The 17,711-nt window shown below is 32.3% G+C and overlaps 1 protein-coding gene and 1 long non-coding RNA gene across 2 annotated transcripts in view; one reads left to right on the forward strand and one right to left on the reverse strand.

Moving 5' to 3' along the window:
* The window catches only part of LOC117688438 (putative 2'-deoxynucleoside 5'-phosphate N-hydrolase 1), a 361,826-nt gene that overhangs the window by 267,315 nt on the left and 76,800 nt on the right, over window positions 1-17,711 (reverse strand). The gene's annotated exons all lie outside the window — the stretch shown is intronic.
* On the forward strand, window positions 348-16,906 carry LOC136273453 (uncharacterized). The gene is made up of 3 exons (XR_010711644.1): window positions 348-527; window positions 16,345-16,509; window positions 16,818-16,906. It is a non-coding gene; the product is annotated as an uncharacterized lncRNA (long non-coding RNA).

Below are 17,711 nucleotides of genomic sequence, written 5' to 3' on the forward strand. Positions count from 1 at the left end.
TTTGTTTTTAACTAAGGATGTCCAAGTCCTGTGGCGGATCTAGCGGAATGTTCAAAGCCCTGTCCTTCTAATTGTGAGACATGTTATCCCAGCACAGGTTTTTGTACAAAATGTAAACCTGGATTCGAGGGTTCGGCGTGTGAAGTAGGTCAGTACATCAGCGTTCAGTTTTTTTAACGCAGTACGAGCTCGTAAGGTTGTGATATTTCGAATATTTAAAAGTATTTTATTGTCTTTTTAACTCATTATGAAATTGAATTGTGAATATTTTCCTGTCTTCTTAAGCATGCATACATTTTGCTCAATTTTAGTGTGTGATAACCACTGACAGTTTTTATAACGGTTCTTTCAACGAGATGTTTACTTCCAATGGACAGACATTTCTACCCACGCACAGTGGCTACGCACGTTTTATTTTGACTCTCTCGGGAAAGGCCACAAACATTGCAAAGGTGTCTTTCACTATCCATAAGGCATTTAACGTGATTGTGGCATTTACAAATGGCACACAAAATTTTACAAGACTTGTAAGTATTTTCATTGGATCACTTTAATGTAATATGATATGTGTTAATGTATATCTTAAGGGTGGCTTATGGTATTGACATACAATGTAGTTATGTTTGAAGGAAAATAAACATACAGAATCACAAAAGAAGACGGAATTTTTAAAGTAGATTTTTATAATACGTAATTTCAAAAGCAAATGATTGCAGTTTCGTCAGCCGATAGTCATGAAATCAGACAACACAATGAAGTCCTTTTATGTTATTGTGTTTGTTTGGTTTGCATATCTTTTTTGTAATCTTTGATTTGTTTATTTCACTTGTTTCGGCATTTAATTTTCTTGCTGTTCAATCGAATCAAAATCTGAAATAAAGTCTAATTTAATCTAAAATGTAATCTAAGAAAAAAACCTGGCTGATACCGTTGAACAAATATAGTTAACAAAATTATTATAGTCTATTAAACAAGCACTTTTTCGTTAAAAAAAATAGTTTTTCTAGGATAAGTAAAATTTACAAAAAGGGAGATTAGTTTACGGTACTATATATATATATATATATATATATATATATATATATATATATATATATATATATATATACCTGACTTATGCATTTGGTAGACCGATTGTATTATTTTATCTTTATTAGGGAGACCAGTAGATTAGGGAGACATATTTTGGTCTCCGTATTATTTTGACCTTGTCTAATATGTAATTGGCTTATCTTTAAATGAATGAACGGTGTGTCTTTGCCTAAAATGCATCAATGTGTCTATTATTTGACATCCAATAGTTGCCTTTTGTCTATATTTTTTCGTAAAAAGGAATTCAATCTGCCTCCATCGTATAATTAGCAATGACTATTTTTCTGCATTTAGGAGACCAACGAAAACTTGCAATATTGCAAAAAATCTAACATATATAATTTGTTTAGCCTTCAATTATTCTAAATGAACTTGTTTTCAAAATACTTTTTCACTTTTTATGTATAAAGCCTAACTAGAAAAAAAGTCGTTAATTTCTTGACCATGTTTGAACATTTGGCAAGTGCTCTCCGCCATTTGTTCCGAGTACTCTCGGAACGTCTCGGGTTAAAACAATGGACCTTTTAACGCCAGCGTGTTGCCTTTTAGGAATCAAAGCCATTTTATGGTTAGTACTTTTGATAATCCTACTACAATTGAACAAAGTAATGTTTTAATGAAGTTTTTTTTTTTAAATATTCAAATGAAATAGGGCGATAATGTGTGCAACTTTACTATTTTACACCAAATGTTGATTAATCTTCGAGGACATTCGAAACGAAGTTAACAATAAAAACATGATTTTCATTTCCACTGTACGTTTGATGTAATATGTAATTCAAGAATTTATCAGTACCTTCTCCAGAGCAAAAGTCGTCCCCATTCCCAATTGGAAATAAGTTCACTTCAGCAGCTGTCCAAATTATGATCCCAATTAGTATAACAGTATTTTTCCCCAACTGGTAAATAGTTCTTATGTTTATTTCTTATCAAAAAAATACTTAGTAAAATAACCAGAATGTCCATAAATGTTCAGTATTAACAAATGATTAAATCCATTTAGCAAAACTGCAGTCATAAAAGTTTCAAAACACGCTGTAAACATCGCCAACTTTTAATCCGATTTTCCTCTGTTTTTCTAAAACATCGTTATTTTGTGGTATACAGTACAGTACTGTAAATGGTACATGTTTTTTTTTTTACACACACTAGACTGATATAAAAGTAAAAGGTAAATGTTATGAAATATTTCAAACAGAAAAATACATTCTCAATTTAAAAGGGGATGTTGATAAATTCTTAATAATGTAATACTTTTATGACCAGTGTTGAAGGTGTTTATTTCAGGGAAAAAGACTTGTTCTAATAACTAAATATAGGAATATTATACATATATCTATATTGTGAAGTTAATTAGATTCTATTCAATTAAAGTCTAGCTCTTTGATTTTCCATTATGATAATAAATTCAGAAATCATGATGTTTGCAACATATGATTTCTCCCAACTGCATGATATTGTCGATACAATTTTCCCAATTCCAAAAAAATTGGCATTTTCAAAATAAAAAAAGGCTGAAAAATCCCTGTAATTATATAGCTAGTTTATTGAAAATGGACAGAAAAGTTAACCGAAGAATGTCGCTTTATGTAAATAGATCGACATGAAGAATTTTCTATATATTACAGTTATATGTACCAGTAATATTGTTTTAAATTAATTATGTACGTAATGTAGATATATGTATATGTACCCCTTGTTACCTAAATGAATTAAAAGCAAATTAAGATCTTTTTCACTTGTATAGTGGAAAGATAGCCGACTATTCTATGTACGAATTGACTTATTATAGGTAAGATAGTCAGGCCTCCATGTTTACAACCGGGATGCTCACCCCACATTTACAATTGTGACCCACATTTACAAATGTGACATCATAGTATCACTCTCGTTTGGCTTTTCGGATATTATAAGGTTTGTAAAATTTTTGGCTTTTGATGATTAATAATAATGTAAACAATGTGTCTGCAGATTCCCGTTGGGCTGAGTGTGATCTGTTGACCAGGCAAAACATGTATGTCTTGATTACACAGCGTTGTGCACAATGTGCTCTCAAGAACATTCAATCCAGAAGCATGACCAATGTAGCAACACTTTTAAAACTACTTTTTGATACTTGTATTAATTTTAATGTTTATGCGCACCCGGGGCGCCCTCCCCCCTGTAATTGTTGATTTATTAGAATAACATGACATGTTTCATACATGATAGCATTAGAAATGGTCGATGGTTGTAAATATTTTGTTGTTTACCAATTTAATGTATGTTCTCACTAGAACATGCACATATGATATATGGTAGACTATTATCACATTCAACTCTCTCTCTCTCTCTCTCTCTCTCTCTCTCTCTCTCTCTCTCTCTCCAGCAGCGATTCATCTTATGACCTTTAAAAATCATGCACCTGCACTCTTGCGAGTATACAAAATGTTGTAAAATGTACATGTTCGTACTATATATTGTTCGTGCATTGCACTGCGATGATTTGGATCGCATTCAGTCGCGTCTGAATAGTGTGCATGTCCACAATTTTTAAGGAGACTTGGTGCAAGCACTAAAACGCATGCAACAAATGCGAGACCTCATGCAATATATGAGAGAGCTCGTGCGAATCTAAAACATTCCGATCGCAAAGAGTTGTAAAGTGCTCGTACGCCAATTGTGAATGGGGCTTAATGTAGATGTTTATGAATCCAAAAGTTTTCTTTGCATATAAACAATGCTTTCACACAGGTGCTTGTGGTTTTAATGTAGGTTTTGGAGTTATTAGCACAACCAGTCATGTCAGTGGAGATTTTCTCCTGCAGGAGAAACATTAAAAGGACAGGATGGGGAGGAGAGATTGAAGACAAGCACAGAAAACAAAATATTTATCTATAAATATAATGGAAAAGAACTTTGGTAATACGATTTATACATATTTACATGAAGCTGGAGGTATGTAGCTCCTGATGTGAAAAAAAAATTGAAGCAACGTTTATCCAAATTTTTTTTTCAGACCAGGAGATACAGACCTGCAGCTAAATGTAATATTTTAACATTTATGTATGGCAGTAATGTTTCTAGAAATAACTATAAACAATTCTAATTAAGTCAAGCAAAATACCAGTAATTACCGGGTATATGCTTCTTATTTAAGGTTTGATTTCTTTTTATGTACACTGTAGTATTGATGCTGTCAGGAGTGAACAACCATACATGTATCTGCCAGTTTGTAAATGATGGCAAGGACGATGCAAACTCCACCATAAACTCAGAGTGTTTAATGGAAGGGAATACCTATGATTGTTTGCTAAGAGAGGCATTGTGGTTGGGGAAGAGATACTTCATGTATATGACTATGGTTGTGATGGGAAAAGCTTGCGGTGGCGCAGCAAGGTAGGAAAATGGTTGGATTAATTATACACAATAAATAATTATTAAAGGAGAGTTTAGTGATTTACAATCAGGCTTTGGATATCTTGTTATCTGGCTTTGGTTTTGTTTTTGCATTTTTTCGTACATTGATTTGTTTTAAACTAATCTAAAAAATAGGTTTTTCTCAAGAATTTTAAAAGTATCAGAATAGATAATTTATATGTTTTTATTGAAAAACAAGCCTAAAACTTCTGTTAGTGTTGTTAAATAGGTTAAAAATCGTGATCAATTAATCAGCAGAATTGGTTGTCTCTTGCCATCTGATGATCGGTCAATAATCGAATCGGTAAAAAATTATATTAAATTCAATAATATGGGGCACTAAATTTTATGCTATGTATAATCTAAAATATATAAGTCCTATTTTCACTTCCTTTTAAAAGCTTATAAGACTTTTGCTGTATTTTTATTAGGTAGAATGTTACACATCTTTTGAGATTGAAGAAAACCCCCAGCTCACAACAGTTTTCATTTCATTCAATACAGATTAGAAACAAAATGATAGGTACAATATTAATGTAATAAACCCAGACTGAGTATAATTGATTATAAAATCTAAAATCGATTATGATTAATCGACAACCTTTTCATCTGATCATTGATTGAAATTCAATCATCGTGACAACACTAGCCCCTGTTCATGTACATGTTTTTACCGGTACTAGTTTTGATTGATTTCAGAAAAGGCTGTGATCCTTTTGATTTTGGTAATGGTTTTGTAAGGTTTTATTTCACGTTATTTTGTTTATTATAGTTGTTTGATTTTCTTTCAATTTTAACATTATATACGGTTCTTGTGCTGACCTGAATAGATTTATTTTGTTTTCATTATCAAGCACTATTAAATTAAAAGCTTGAAAGAGGTGTCCAGTTGTGCAGTGGACAATGCACCTGCTTATCACCACTGCGACCCAAGTTTAATCCCCATGATCGACAGTTGTTGTATATGATAGGGTACATTGGTCGCCTGCTTGGACACGTGGGTTTTCTCCAGTCACCCCAACTTCTTCCCACATCATGACCCACTCGCGCTAACATCCATGCCAACAAAAAGCTATTAATATAAGTCAGTGTGCATTGTGAATCTGTCACTAATGTGGAGAGTCTCCTTTGCAGAACAAAATTGTTTTTTGTTAGATAAATTACAAAATCTGTTTCTGTAGTAAATATGTATATTTTGCAAATTGTTTACAGAATGTACTTCTTGAAAAATATACATTTACATAGAATTATCAGATTTGGTAGGTTAGTTAATTTAAGCATCAATCTGAATTGGAATTCATTTTTCACTGAATATTGGTACGTACAGTCTTGTTTTTGTACCATGGCTGAAAAGTTTGATTTAGTCAGTGGTCTGTTGTCAGATTTATAAAAAAGAAACATCAATTACCAAATGTGGTAAACTAATAATTGATGAATGTTTATGAAAGAAAATTTTCTATATTGTTTTAATTTCTTTCAGTTCCCTCTGATGTGGATTCTGACCCATTTAGTGTATCAAACTACTCGCCAAGTTCTGATTCTGAATCAGATGAAAATAAGAAGGTTTTGGGTAATGTTATTATTTAAAGAATAATTTTGCATCTGCAGTCCATTTTCACTTTGCAAAAAATACCTGAAAGAACAAGAGGCTGAGAGCCCAGTCATTTTAATTCAGACTAAAGTAAATCCATTTATATTAACTAGATATACTTTGAAATGTAGTTGTGTATAACAATCTACATGTTGATCTGGTCTCCCTAATGCTGTGATAATGCATTTATTTAGATTTACATGATATGAGTGGAATGTACTGGATGTAATATATTTGTAACAGTTATATTTATTTTGTTTAATCATTAGGAATAAAATTTGCAATGATTTAAAAAAGTAAACGTAGAAGCTTGTATTTACAATACAATATATTGGTATTTTTACAGAGTCCACCCCAAATTCATTGAGAGCTAGCCGCAACACAATGGAAAAACAGGGCATCTTGACCCTCAGAGAAAACAGTGAGCATTTTGAAGCAGGTAAATGAATTAAATTCAATGTTGCAATGTTATTATGTTTTTAAGCAAGAAACATTAATACAGTCAGTGGGGTAGCTAGACCTGAAACGAAGTGCATGCTTAAAATGGCAGGGGGTGTGGGGGCCACCATGAGGCCCCCAGTGGGTCCAGGACAAAGCCCAGGGGGCGAAAGCCCCCGGAAGCTCATGGATTCTGACGATTTTTAACACCAAAAATTAAAGCATAAATTGAAAGGAATGCTTACTATTTAAGCCTATTTTTAGGCAGTTAAAATTGTTTTGGTTATAGTTTAGGCATAAAATAAAATCACAAAACTTATTAAAAGTTAAAAGAAGAAATTTTTTTGACATTTGCCTTTGACCCACTCAAAGCTTTTATTCTTAAGTTCATTTTCACATAGTTTATGGTAATGAATATCTCAATAAAGCTGTGATATTCTATCGGGGAAATTTAAAATGTGTAAAACTAAGTTCAACTGCAAAATAAATATTTGCCTTTTTAGGTACATGCATTGTGTACTGTTTCTTTAATATATGGTACTTTAAGACCATATTGTGTGGCTATATTTGGTGCTTAATACGTCTTTGTTTAGCATTGGTTTCGGATAAAGTAGGACCGAGTGACGGAAACGGGCTGATGGAATAACTATGTATGGACCTTAATACTTGAATTCTTTTTTTATATTTTTTTTTCCTTTATTTATTTTTTTACTGATTTTTCCCCCAAATGATGTGCATGCTCAGGCATATAAGCATACATGGTAGCTACGCCACTGACAGTGTACAATTTACTACTCAAGTCTAAGATTGCTCGTGATCTTGGGGCTTGGTCTCCCTAATGCTGTGATAATGCATTTGATTTCCATGATATGAGTGGAATGTAATGGATGTAATATATTTGTTATACTTATAAGTACATGTATAAGTCATTAGGAATAAGTTTTGCAAAGAGATAAAGAAGTAAACTTAGAAGCATGTATTTATGATACAATATATTGGTACTTTTTTACAGAGCCCACCCCAGTTTCATTGAGATCTAGCTGCAACACAATGGAAAAACAGGACAGCTTGACCCTAAGGTAAAGCAGTGAGCGGAGGTTGACAATGGTTTTCGAGGGGTGTCAATTTCAATAGATACCCTTCCAAACAGGCACTATTCATTTTATTTTACTGAATGTCTTATTTCTAAAGAAAATTTTACTGCTTTTATTTAGAAATGAAGTAAATTCTACAACAAACCGTACGCTCATAATTTAAGCGCATGTAACAGTTCGTTGTGTTACCAATTGCCAAGTGTGTTGCTAACGCTGAGGGTAATAGAACGGATTACCAACTGCGTCTAAACCAATCAGATTTCAGTATTTAACATTTAACATGAAAGTATAATAAAATTGTTTGTCTGGTCTCCCTAATGCTGTGATAATGCATTAGATTTCCATGATATTAGTGGAATGTAATGGATGTAATATATTAATTTTGTTATATTTATTTTTATTAATCATTAGGAATAAACTTAGCAATGATATAAAGAAGTAAACTTAAAGACTTGAAATTGCAATACAATATATTGTTACTTTTTACAGAGTCCACCCCAAATTCATTGAGATCTAGCCGCAACACAATGGGAAAACGGGACATCTTGACCCACAGAGAAAACACTGAGTATTTTGAACAAGGTAAATGAATTAAACTAAATGTTGCAATGTTATTATGTGATCCTGGTGCTTGTTCTCCTTAATGCTGGGATAATGTATTTGATTTCCATGATATGAGTGGAATGTAATGGATGTACCGGTAATATATTTGTAATATTTATTTTAATTAGTCATAAGTGTGGTAGAATTAGGTATATGGCATTCCTACTAGCTCTGGCTAGTGGGTTAACCCTTTAGCTCGATCGGTAGAGTGCTGGACTGGCGTGCCAGAGGACCCGGGTTCAAACCCCAGCAGAGGCAATAAGTGTCTCTGTTACATTTGGCGCCCACGTTGGGACCTGGGTATTCTCTGGCGGGTGAGAGAGATTGTTTCCAGAACTTTGCCCCACAGGCATTGGCACTCCAGGAGAGTCGGGACGCCTCTTTCCTTGGAGGGGGACAATGTGGTAGAATTAGGTATATGGCATTCCTACTAGCTCTGGCTAGTGGGTTAACCCTTTAGCTCGATCGGTAGAGTTCTGGACTGGCGTGCCAGAGGACCCGGGTTCAAACCCCAGCAGAGGCAATAAGTGTCTCTGTTACATAAGGAATAAAATTTGCAATGATTTAAAAAGTAAATGTTGAAGCTTGTATTTACAATACAATATATTAGTACTTTTATACAGAGTCCACCACAGATTTATTGAGAGCTAGCCACAACGCAATGGAAAAACAGGACATCTTGAACCTCAGAGAAAACAGTGAGCATTTTGAACAAAGTAAATGAATTAGAATCAAAGTTGCAACGTTATTATGTATAACAATTAACATGTTTGTCTGGTCTCCCTAATGCTGTGATAATGCATTTGATTTCCATGATATGAGTGGAATGTAATGGATGTAATAAATTCTCCTATATGTAATAATATTCCTAAATATAAATACACTGTGTTAGAGTAAAATCCCAAGAGATCCGAATATCAACATGGTGTGTAATTTTGAAGCGAGCAAAAAAGTGTTGAATCCTTCAATAATATGAATTAGATATTTAGATGAAAAGTATTTACAGCCTCAGAATGGTTTGTTATGAATAATTTGACTGTTATTTTCAATACAACTTCATTATTTTTCTCAAAAATCGATTCGGAGCGATTCTGCAATTTTCTGCTACATTACGGGTATATGGGAGGCATTCCTGTCAGATTATTATAACTAAGCAGAGTGTAGTGAAATTAATAGCATTATTGTAAGCTTAAAGCTTGGTTATGTTATTGTAAACAATACGGTGCGTCGATGTAGTGAAATTCCGATATCATATGCAATGTAAGAATAATTAATTTTGACTTGTGAAAGAAAGTAATCATTTTAAGATTGATAAAGCCACAAAAGGGGCAACTGTTTCTTTAAAAGATTTCTTGTTTTAAACTTTATTTATGCAATAACGATTCTTTGATCTTTTGCAGTTCCATACCATTGTTTTCCCTCTCTCAGTTCCTGTGATGAAAGAAGTCAACTTGATAGGTTTGTTTCAATCTATTTTGTGAATGTTTTTCTTGTTTGATAATAGGTTAGTCATACATATGTAGCTGCAACAATGTAGCCCTCTCCGATTTTTTATAACTGATGTTTACTCCCCCCCCCCTCCCCCCCAAAAAAAACAACAACAAAAAACCGGAGAGGGCTACATTATTGCAGCTAGGTGTTAGGCTTCTGGCTTTTGAATGACAATGTATAGATGGAGTTATTTCCTTGTGACTTGTGACAGAGGCTGTAGTGCACAATTCCATTTGACTTTCAAGAAATGTTCAGATAGTAATGAAAATGTAAAGTGTTTAATTACATTTGCTGAGTACCACTTTCAATACTGTAAAAGGGATTATTTACATGTAAGGGAAAATTTACACTTAAGCTTAAAACTGGGTAAAATACCCCCACATTTGCATATGGGCAGTGCTTTAGTGTGGTAAATCACTGTGTATGTATTTCTTTTTTTTTTTTCTTCATTAAATAATTTTTGTATTTGTATACATTTTTGAAATTTTATCTAAAAGGGTGAGTGTCGGAGTTACATGTGCACAATCCTAAAGGTCCAAGTACAGCACCTGAATCACATGTGACTGAAGAAGATTTGATGTCCAAACCCTGCGAGAGTGGAAATGCAAATGCATCTGATGTTACACCACAAGGTGATCAGTCTTTTTTTTTATTTGTGTGAATCTGTGTGTGGTAGTGGGGGGGGGGTAATAGAAGTCATATTATTGAAATGATAAAAACTTTTCTCAATAATTTTCTTTCTTTATTTAAGATGACAATGGTACATTGATTTGCATCGTTTAATAATTAAAACCCATCCATAATGTTTTCTCTTTTCATTACGTTTTATGCATGCCTGTCCTTAGTATTTGCAAAGTAAGATATTCATGATATTGTTATTACAGAGTGCTTCTTTGAGATCGAAGATGATAATGGAACTAAAGTTCTTGCAAGCCCAGTTGCAGCCAAGAAGACTAAACGCAGCTCAGGTGATATATCTTTGTTGCTTGGTCTATCTATCCACAATTTGATGAATTAGCAATTTTTAGGTCACCTGAGTTTATTGCAATCCGTTTTCGTCCGTTAACGTGCATCGTGCCTTAACAATTTTACATTTTTAACTTCTTCTTAAAAACTACAGGGCTGATTATTACCATTTTTGATGTGAGGCATCTCTATGGTGAGAGGAATCTAAATTGTAAAATTCATGGCTCTACTACCCCCGGGGCGCCACATGTGGGGCCAAATTTGCAAAAAAAGAGCAAAATTTTAAAAAATATTCTTCTCTATTCCCACACATGTTAGGAAAAAACTGGTTGCATAGTTATAATTTCCATAAAGCCCTCTACATAAATTGTGAAATTCATGGCCCCTGGGTCAGGGGTTCAGGCTCTAGAATGGGGCCAGTATGGCCATATAGTATATATGTATTTAATCTTAGAAAATCTTCTTCTCTACCCCATATATATTTGTTAAAACTAAATGCATGATTATGATGTCCATATTGTGAAATTCATGACCCCTGGGTCAGGGGTTCAGGCTCTAGGGTGGGGCCAATATGGCCATATAGTAAAAATGTATTAAATCTTAGAAAATCTTCTTTTCTACTCCCATATAAATATATATATATCTGGTTATAAAGTCCATGAAGCCCTCTACCAAAATTGTGAAATTTATGACCCCCGGGTCAGGGGTTCAGGATCTAGGGTTGGGCCAATATGGCCATATAGTAAAATGTTTTAAATCTTAAAAAATCTTCTTCTCTACTCCCACACATGTGGGCAAAAAACTGAATACATGGTTACGATGTCCACTAACTCCTCTACTTAAATTGTAAAATTCATGGCCCCTGGGTCAGGGGTTCAGGACATGAGGGGGGGAGGCAATATAGTGTTAATGCATATAATGTTATAACATTTTCTTCTCTATTCTCACACATCTGTATAAAAAACTGACCTATAATTGTGTTTACCAGGAAGTCCTCTACTGAAATTTTAATTTTCATGTCCCCTGGAGTATGGGTTTTAACTCTAGGGCAGGGCCAAAATGGATGTATAGGTGTTATTGCATATAATGTTAAAAAATTATCCTTTTTACTCCCACACACCTGAAAGGAAACTGAATTCATGATTTTGTTGACCCGATCTTTTAAGTTTTTTGCCAAAATTGTAGGTTTCACAGTTCTTTTTGAAAGATTTCAGGCAGGGAGGTGGCCGTCATTACTAATTTATAATTTTTCTACTCCAGAATAAAACCTAATTAATTAAATGCATATATGAGACTCCTCGACAAGTTTGTGTATGGGTTATATGCTACTCAGGTGACCGTTACAGGAATAGAAACAAATTTCTCATGGAGATTTATAATGTGAAATGTTTACATCTTTTCACCATTCGGAACCCACTTGAAATACCTCATACAATTTTTCAATTATGTCATCCAGGCTATTTCATGGCTGATGCAATGCAAAATCCCTATAGGCTTTCTATTTTGGGTTGTGTATTGAAGCCTAAAGCGGTAGAGGGGGCATTTCAAAACAGATAATCTTGACATATAAGTGGATGAATGTAGTTCGAGCATGAATGTATTTATGAAAATCAAAATATTCAGCAAGAAGTAGTGGAAGCAAAAACCATACAGAGTATGGTATGCCTTGAATCTATACATAGTTATTATCCTTTTTACATGAATATGTAACAATATAATAATTCTGATTGTTCATATTATTTTTAAAATCTTTTCAAGGTAAAAGAGAAATCCAGGAGTTTTTGGAAAAACATGAAATGTATTCATTGGAACGGCTTGATGAGAGGACCAAATTTTTGAAGATTAGATCTAAAATCTTCAACGAGAGAAAAACAACAAGACTTAGGACATTTAAAAAATTAAATGAAATGAAATCAATGAAAAAGCAAACATGAATCTCATCATTTTACATATAATGTAACTGTAATGTAACAACAAGACGTAGGGCATGTATGATAATTTATTTTTAGCTCACCGAGACGAAGTTCGGGGGAACTTATGCTATACTGCTGGCGTCGGCGTCCGGACCTGATAAAAGTTTTTGTTGCAGGTCCTTTATCTTAGTTATTTCTTGTCCTATCTTCACCAAACTTGCATTGATGATGCATCTGGACTTTTTTATGAACTTGAAAAACTTGGATGCTGAATCTGGGCAATGAATTTTAGATGCTGGAGGTTAAGGTTTTTTGAACAGGTTAAAGTTTTTGGTGCAGGTGGCCTTTGATAGTAATTTCTAAATTACTACTGATCCAAACTTGCATGGATGATGCATCTTAAGATACTGATGCACCTGAAAGGCTTGTATGCTGAATCTTAGCCATAGGTTTCGGATGCTGGATGAGGTTATGTTTTTTGGAACAGGTCATATATTAAATTTATTTAGTACTATTTCAAACTTGCATAGTTGATTTAACTATAATATAAATGAATTGCAAAGGTAGCTTCAGATGCAGAGCCTGATCTTCATAATCAAGGATGCTAAAAAATATATCTTAGTAATGACTGGTCCTAACTTAACCAAACTTGAATTGATGATGCGTCTTATGATACTGATGCATCTGGCAGGCTTGAATGCCGAATCTGAGTCATAGGTTTTGGATGCTGGATGAGGTTTAGTTATTTTGGAACAGGTCACATGATTTATAGACAATAGCTTGCATAGTTAATTTAACTATAATATAAATGAATCATAGAGGTTGCTTCAGTTTCAGATCCTGATCTCTATTATCAAGGATGTTTAAAAAGAATATCCTACCTCACTCTAACCTGATTGATAGATGTGTTTGTTGTTAAATGATATAACATGATTCATATGATATAGTATTGTCAGATTTGATACACTATTGTTTTATATGATACAATGTTATATCATATATTATATTATAAAAAGTTAGTAGGATATTGTATCCATATTTTTGTGCATTATGATATGATATTGTATCATTATATTGTAATGTAAAGTATTTTTTATTAATGATGCAATGTTGTATAAAATGATAATGTATTATATTGTAACATATGATACGATATTGTATAAAGTGATATTGTATTATATAATATATTACTGTATCACATGATATTGTATCATATGATTTGATACAATGTTGAATCAAGTTATATTGTATCTTATGATACAATATCATATTATGTATCAAATATGATATAATATCATACAATATCATACTTAAGTATACAATATAATATTATGTGTTACAAAATTGTGATGTATTATGTGATATGACATTGTATCATATATTATGATATTGTATTATGTGATCAAATGCAATAATGTATTTAACATGACACTATGTCATATCATATGTTACAATATCATATTGCATCATTATTTATTACAGCATTTTATTTTTATTATTATATGTGTGTATCTTATATTAATATATGAAATGAACATATGATTATTATCCAATTTTTTAACATATGATATAGTAATATGATATTGTTTCGAAACAGTATCCATAGATATCCAAGATCATTAACTATGATTTTCAGGTAATATGATAAAGGTGGTCTCATAAAGGTGATGCTTTATAAAGGTGATGCCTCGTCTCGGTGCTTTGTTATCTGTGATTACCTTTGTTTCTTATAAGGCAAGAAAGTGGCCCCTAAACGTGATATGTATTGCAAACGACATCCTAATGTCTTTATGTTTGAAAATTTTGAATTTTTTTTAGCTGCATAATCCTGTTCGTCCTTTAATATTTTTTATGCCATGCATTTGATCAGTCATTTTCGCTCCCAGAGTAACTTTTAAACTTTGTCAATTTCTTACATGTGTACTTATTATCAATGTTATTCATTAACATTTATTAATGAATGGTTCATTCAATACGTGATCTTTGATCACCTTTTTTTATTGTTATATATGAATTATGAAGAATATTAAGTAAATCAATTTTAAAAGCTTTATTTTCTTGAAATGTATGAAATTTGAAATATGAAGGTTGAAATTAGATTATGAATATTTTGATGTCATAAATTTACAGATCCTTACATACATGATTTTGTTGCACAGAAAAACATGAAACTGTTGTAATTGAACTGCAAGTTCACCAAAATAATGGACATGTTATGTACACTGAATTTTGAATGGAAATGATTGCTCTATTAATAAATTTGAATTGATTAATTGTTTAAACTTTCAAAATTGAACTAATGTTTACACCCTGGTCCATAAATTGTAAATGAAATCTATTTGAAATTAGTTTTGATGATTAGTAAAGTTTGTTCATGAACTTGAAATGTTTTTTTTTTTCATTTATTAATGTGAAATTCTAAAACACATTAGGATACATGTAGAATGGATTGAATTGAGAAGATAATCTTCAGTAGGGACGCAAATTTAAAATGCTACATATTTTCCCATTTTCGCAAATTTCGTGACATGCGAAAAAAAACCGGACAGTGAAAATTAAAGGGCTTGCAAATCACGAATGTTATGGTAAAAAAAGAATGGTCTACCTAAACCCTAATTAAGTAATATTAATAAAAATGTATTATCGGTATCCCATAGCCGCATAAGACAGTAGCAAAATATTAGAGGGACAATATAGTATATTTTTAAGGGCTAATAGTAATGAAAAATTAAAACAGATGTGAGATTATTGCCATTCCACAGACCTCTAAATGACCATCTATGAATATTCAAAGTCCACACCATCAACTATGTGAGATATTAACAAAGCTTACATATACATGCACATGTACACAGTGACCTTGCATTATATCTTAATTCTATGTTGCGTGGCGATAAAAAATGATAGAGCACTTGCAAATCATGAAAATTATGGGAAAAAAGAATGGTCTACTTAAGCCATAAAAAATATATATGTAAATATATGCACGGTCTCCTTAAGCCTTATGAGAGAGTAACAAAATATTAAGGAGACCATTTTTGCTGTATTTTTTTAAGGACAAGATATATTGAAAAATTAAAACACATGTAAAGTTATTTGAATCTTGAAGACCTCTAAATGACTATTTGCAATAAAAAATATGCATATATAAAAATTTTGTATATTGTCTCCCTAAACTACATTTTAGGGTATGGTCTCCTCAATGCCTAAATCAGATTTATATATATATATATATATATATATATATATATATATATATATCAATACAACAACTTAAAACCTAACAATTTAAGAATTTTTGTTCGAAGGAAGATGATTAATGTGACACGTTTTAGTTTACTGTAAATAATAATGCAACGTGTATGTATTAAAGAAGCAAAACAATATGTTATCAAGCTTTGCACAACCATTGCCATTTTTTCAAACGCCAAAGCATAAAAATCCGACATGTTAATTAAAGTAAAATTACTTATTGTCAAAAGAAATTTTAAAATTATTATGTATCAACGCATTTGTCTTTTGCATTGCTTCTGTCTTTTTCTTTTTCTTTTTTTTTTTTTTTTGGGGGGGGGGGGGGGGGTTAGGGGTCATTTGTTTATGATGTTGGTTTTTTTGTTTGCCTTTTTTTTTTGGGGGGGTAGGGTAGGCTTAGCTTTATGGAGGATAGTGTGGGTTAGTTTGACTCCTTTCAAAACTTACGAAATATAACTACATTGTTATATTTTTTATTAACTAACACAATTATTTACCATTGTAGTATTATGACCAATTCACAGGAGAAGAACATTGGAATGTCGATGTATTAAATGGATTTATGTCTAGAGTTCATCTAGTTCGAATCACAGTCGGCTACACCGTTCCCTTAACCATTTCGAATCTGAGGCTTCCTTTGCGGTCTTGCTTCAAAAATGATAATGATACGGTAAATTGTTTGCAGAGTATTTAACACGAACATTTTACTTTTAAGTTGACTTTGTAAAGTGTAAGATACCGAATACTGTTTAGCAAAGATTTGGTTGTCCATATACTTATGAATTAGTTAAAACTAGCTTTACGCAATTCGATATAAAATACAAACACAAGATATATAAACTGTTACCTTTCTAGAAAAAAAAAACATTGAGAGAGAGAGAGAGAGAGAGAGAGAGAGAGAGAGAGAGAGAGAAACAGTGAGAGATAAAATAAATAGACAACATTTTTCTGTGGTAATATGTTACTTCTTTTTTTTAGACACAGCGCAGGCAAGGAATGTTCAAATTTGTGCGGGAAATACACTGAAGAGATATGTTTTCTTCTAAGAATAAAACAAAAATAAATCATCTTTCAAAAAAATGGGTTTTTTTTTTAATATTGAAATATGCATTGACGATGCTTCTTTTTAATTTAGTTACGGTTAAAATAAGACGTTGTTGTTAAACATTAGAGAGGTTAAGCATTTAACGTAGCTCGCGAGTTTGCTGACGTCACAATAGGATTTGGCGTACAGAGTTGACCGTCATAGCAAACTCATACATTTCTTTTGAAAATAACAAATGATCTTAAAACATTTAAAATGAAATATTTTAAAAAGCTAAATTGCACACTTTATACAAACATTTATAATTATCAAGTGCAAAAAATTTAAAGATGTGACATACATTGTCGCATTTAGTTCTATAAGGTATGAGTGCGTGTTGGAACTATTTAATCTGATTTATGTTTAGACAAGTACATTGTAAAAAAATTGAACCGTATGCATTGACTTTGGTCGTTCTGTATATTCAAATACCGATATAACAATTAAAATTATTTTGGCTTTAGCTAGTTATCGTATACAATTACAAACTTATTATGCCAATAGTTGTATGGTAATTGTTTTTGCAATGAATGCATGCTTGACTGATTGAGTTTCATGAAAAGAAAAGTAGCCAAGTTTCCTCTCTTCAAAATCTTACATTAATTGCATGTGTGCATTCGAAAACATTCATTATAATTTTGATTGGATTTGCATGTTCTAATATGTGTTAATTGGCTATTCTGGCCAACCAGCGCATTTTCATTTTTTGATTCTCAAACGAAAGAAATTGATGACGTCGGGCTAACGTCGTGATGAAAATGTAGGATTTTGTGAAATCTTTTAAATCT

Source organism: Magallana gigas, chromosome 1 (assembly GCF_963853765.1).
Source record: "Magallana gigas chromosome 1, xbMagGiga1.1, whole genome shotgun sequence".
Lineage (NCBI taxonomy): Eukaryota > Metazoa > Mollusca > Bivalvia > Ostreida > Ostreidae > Magallana > Magallana gigas.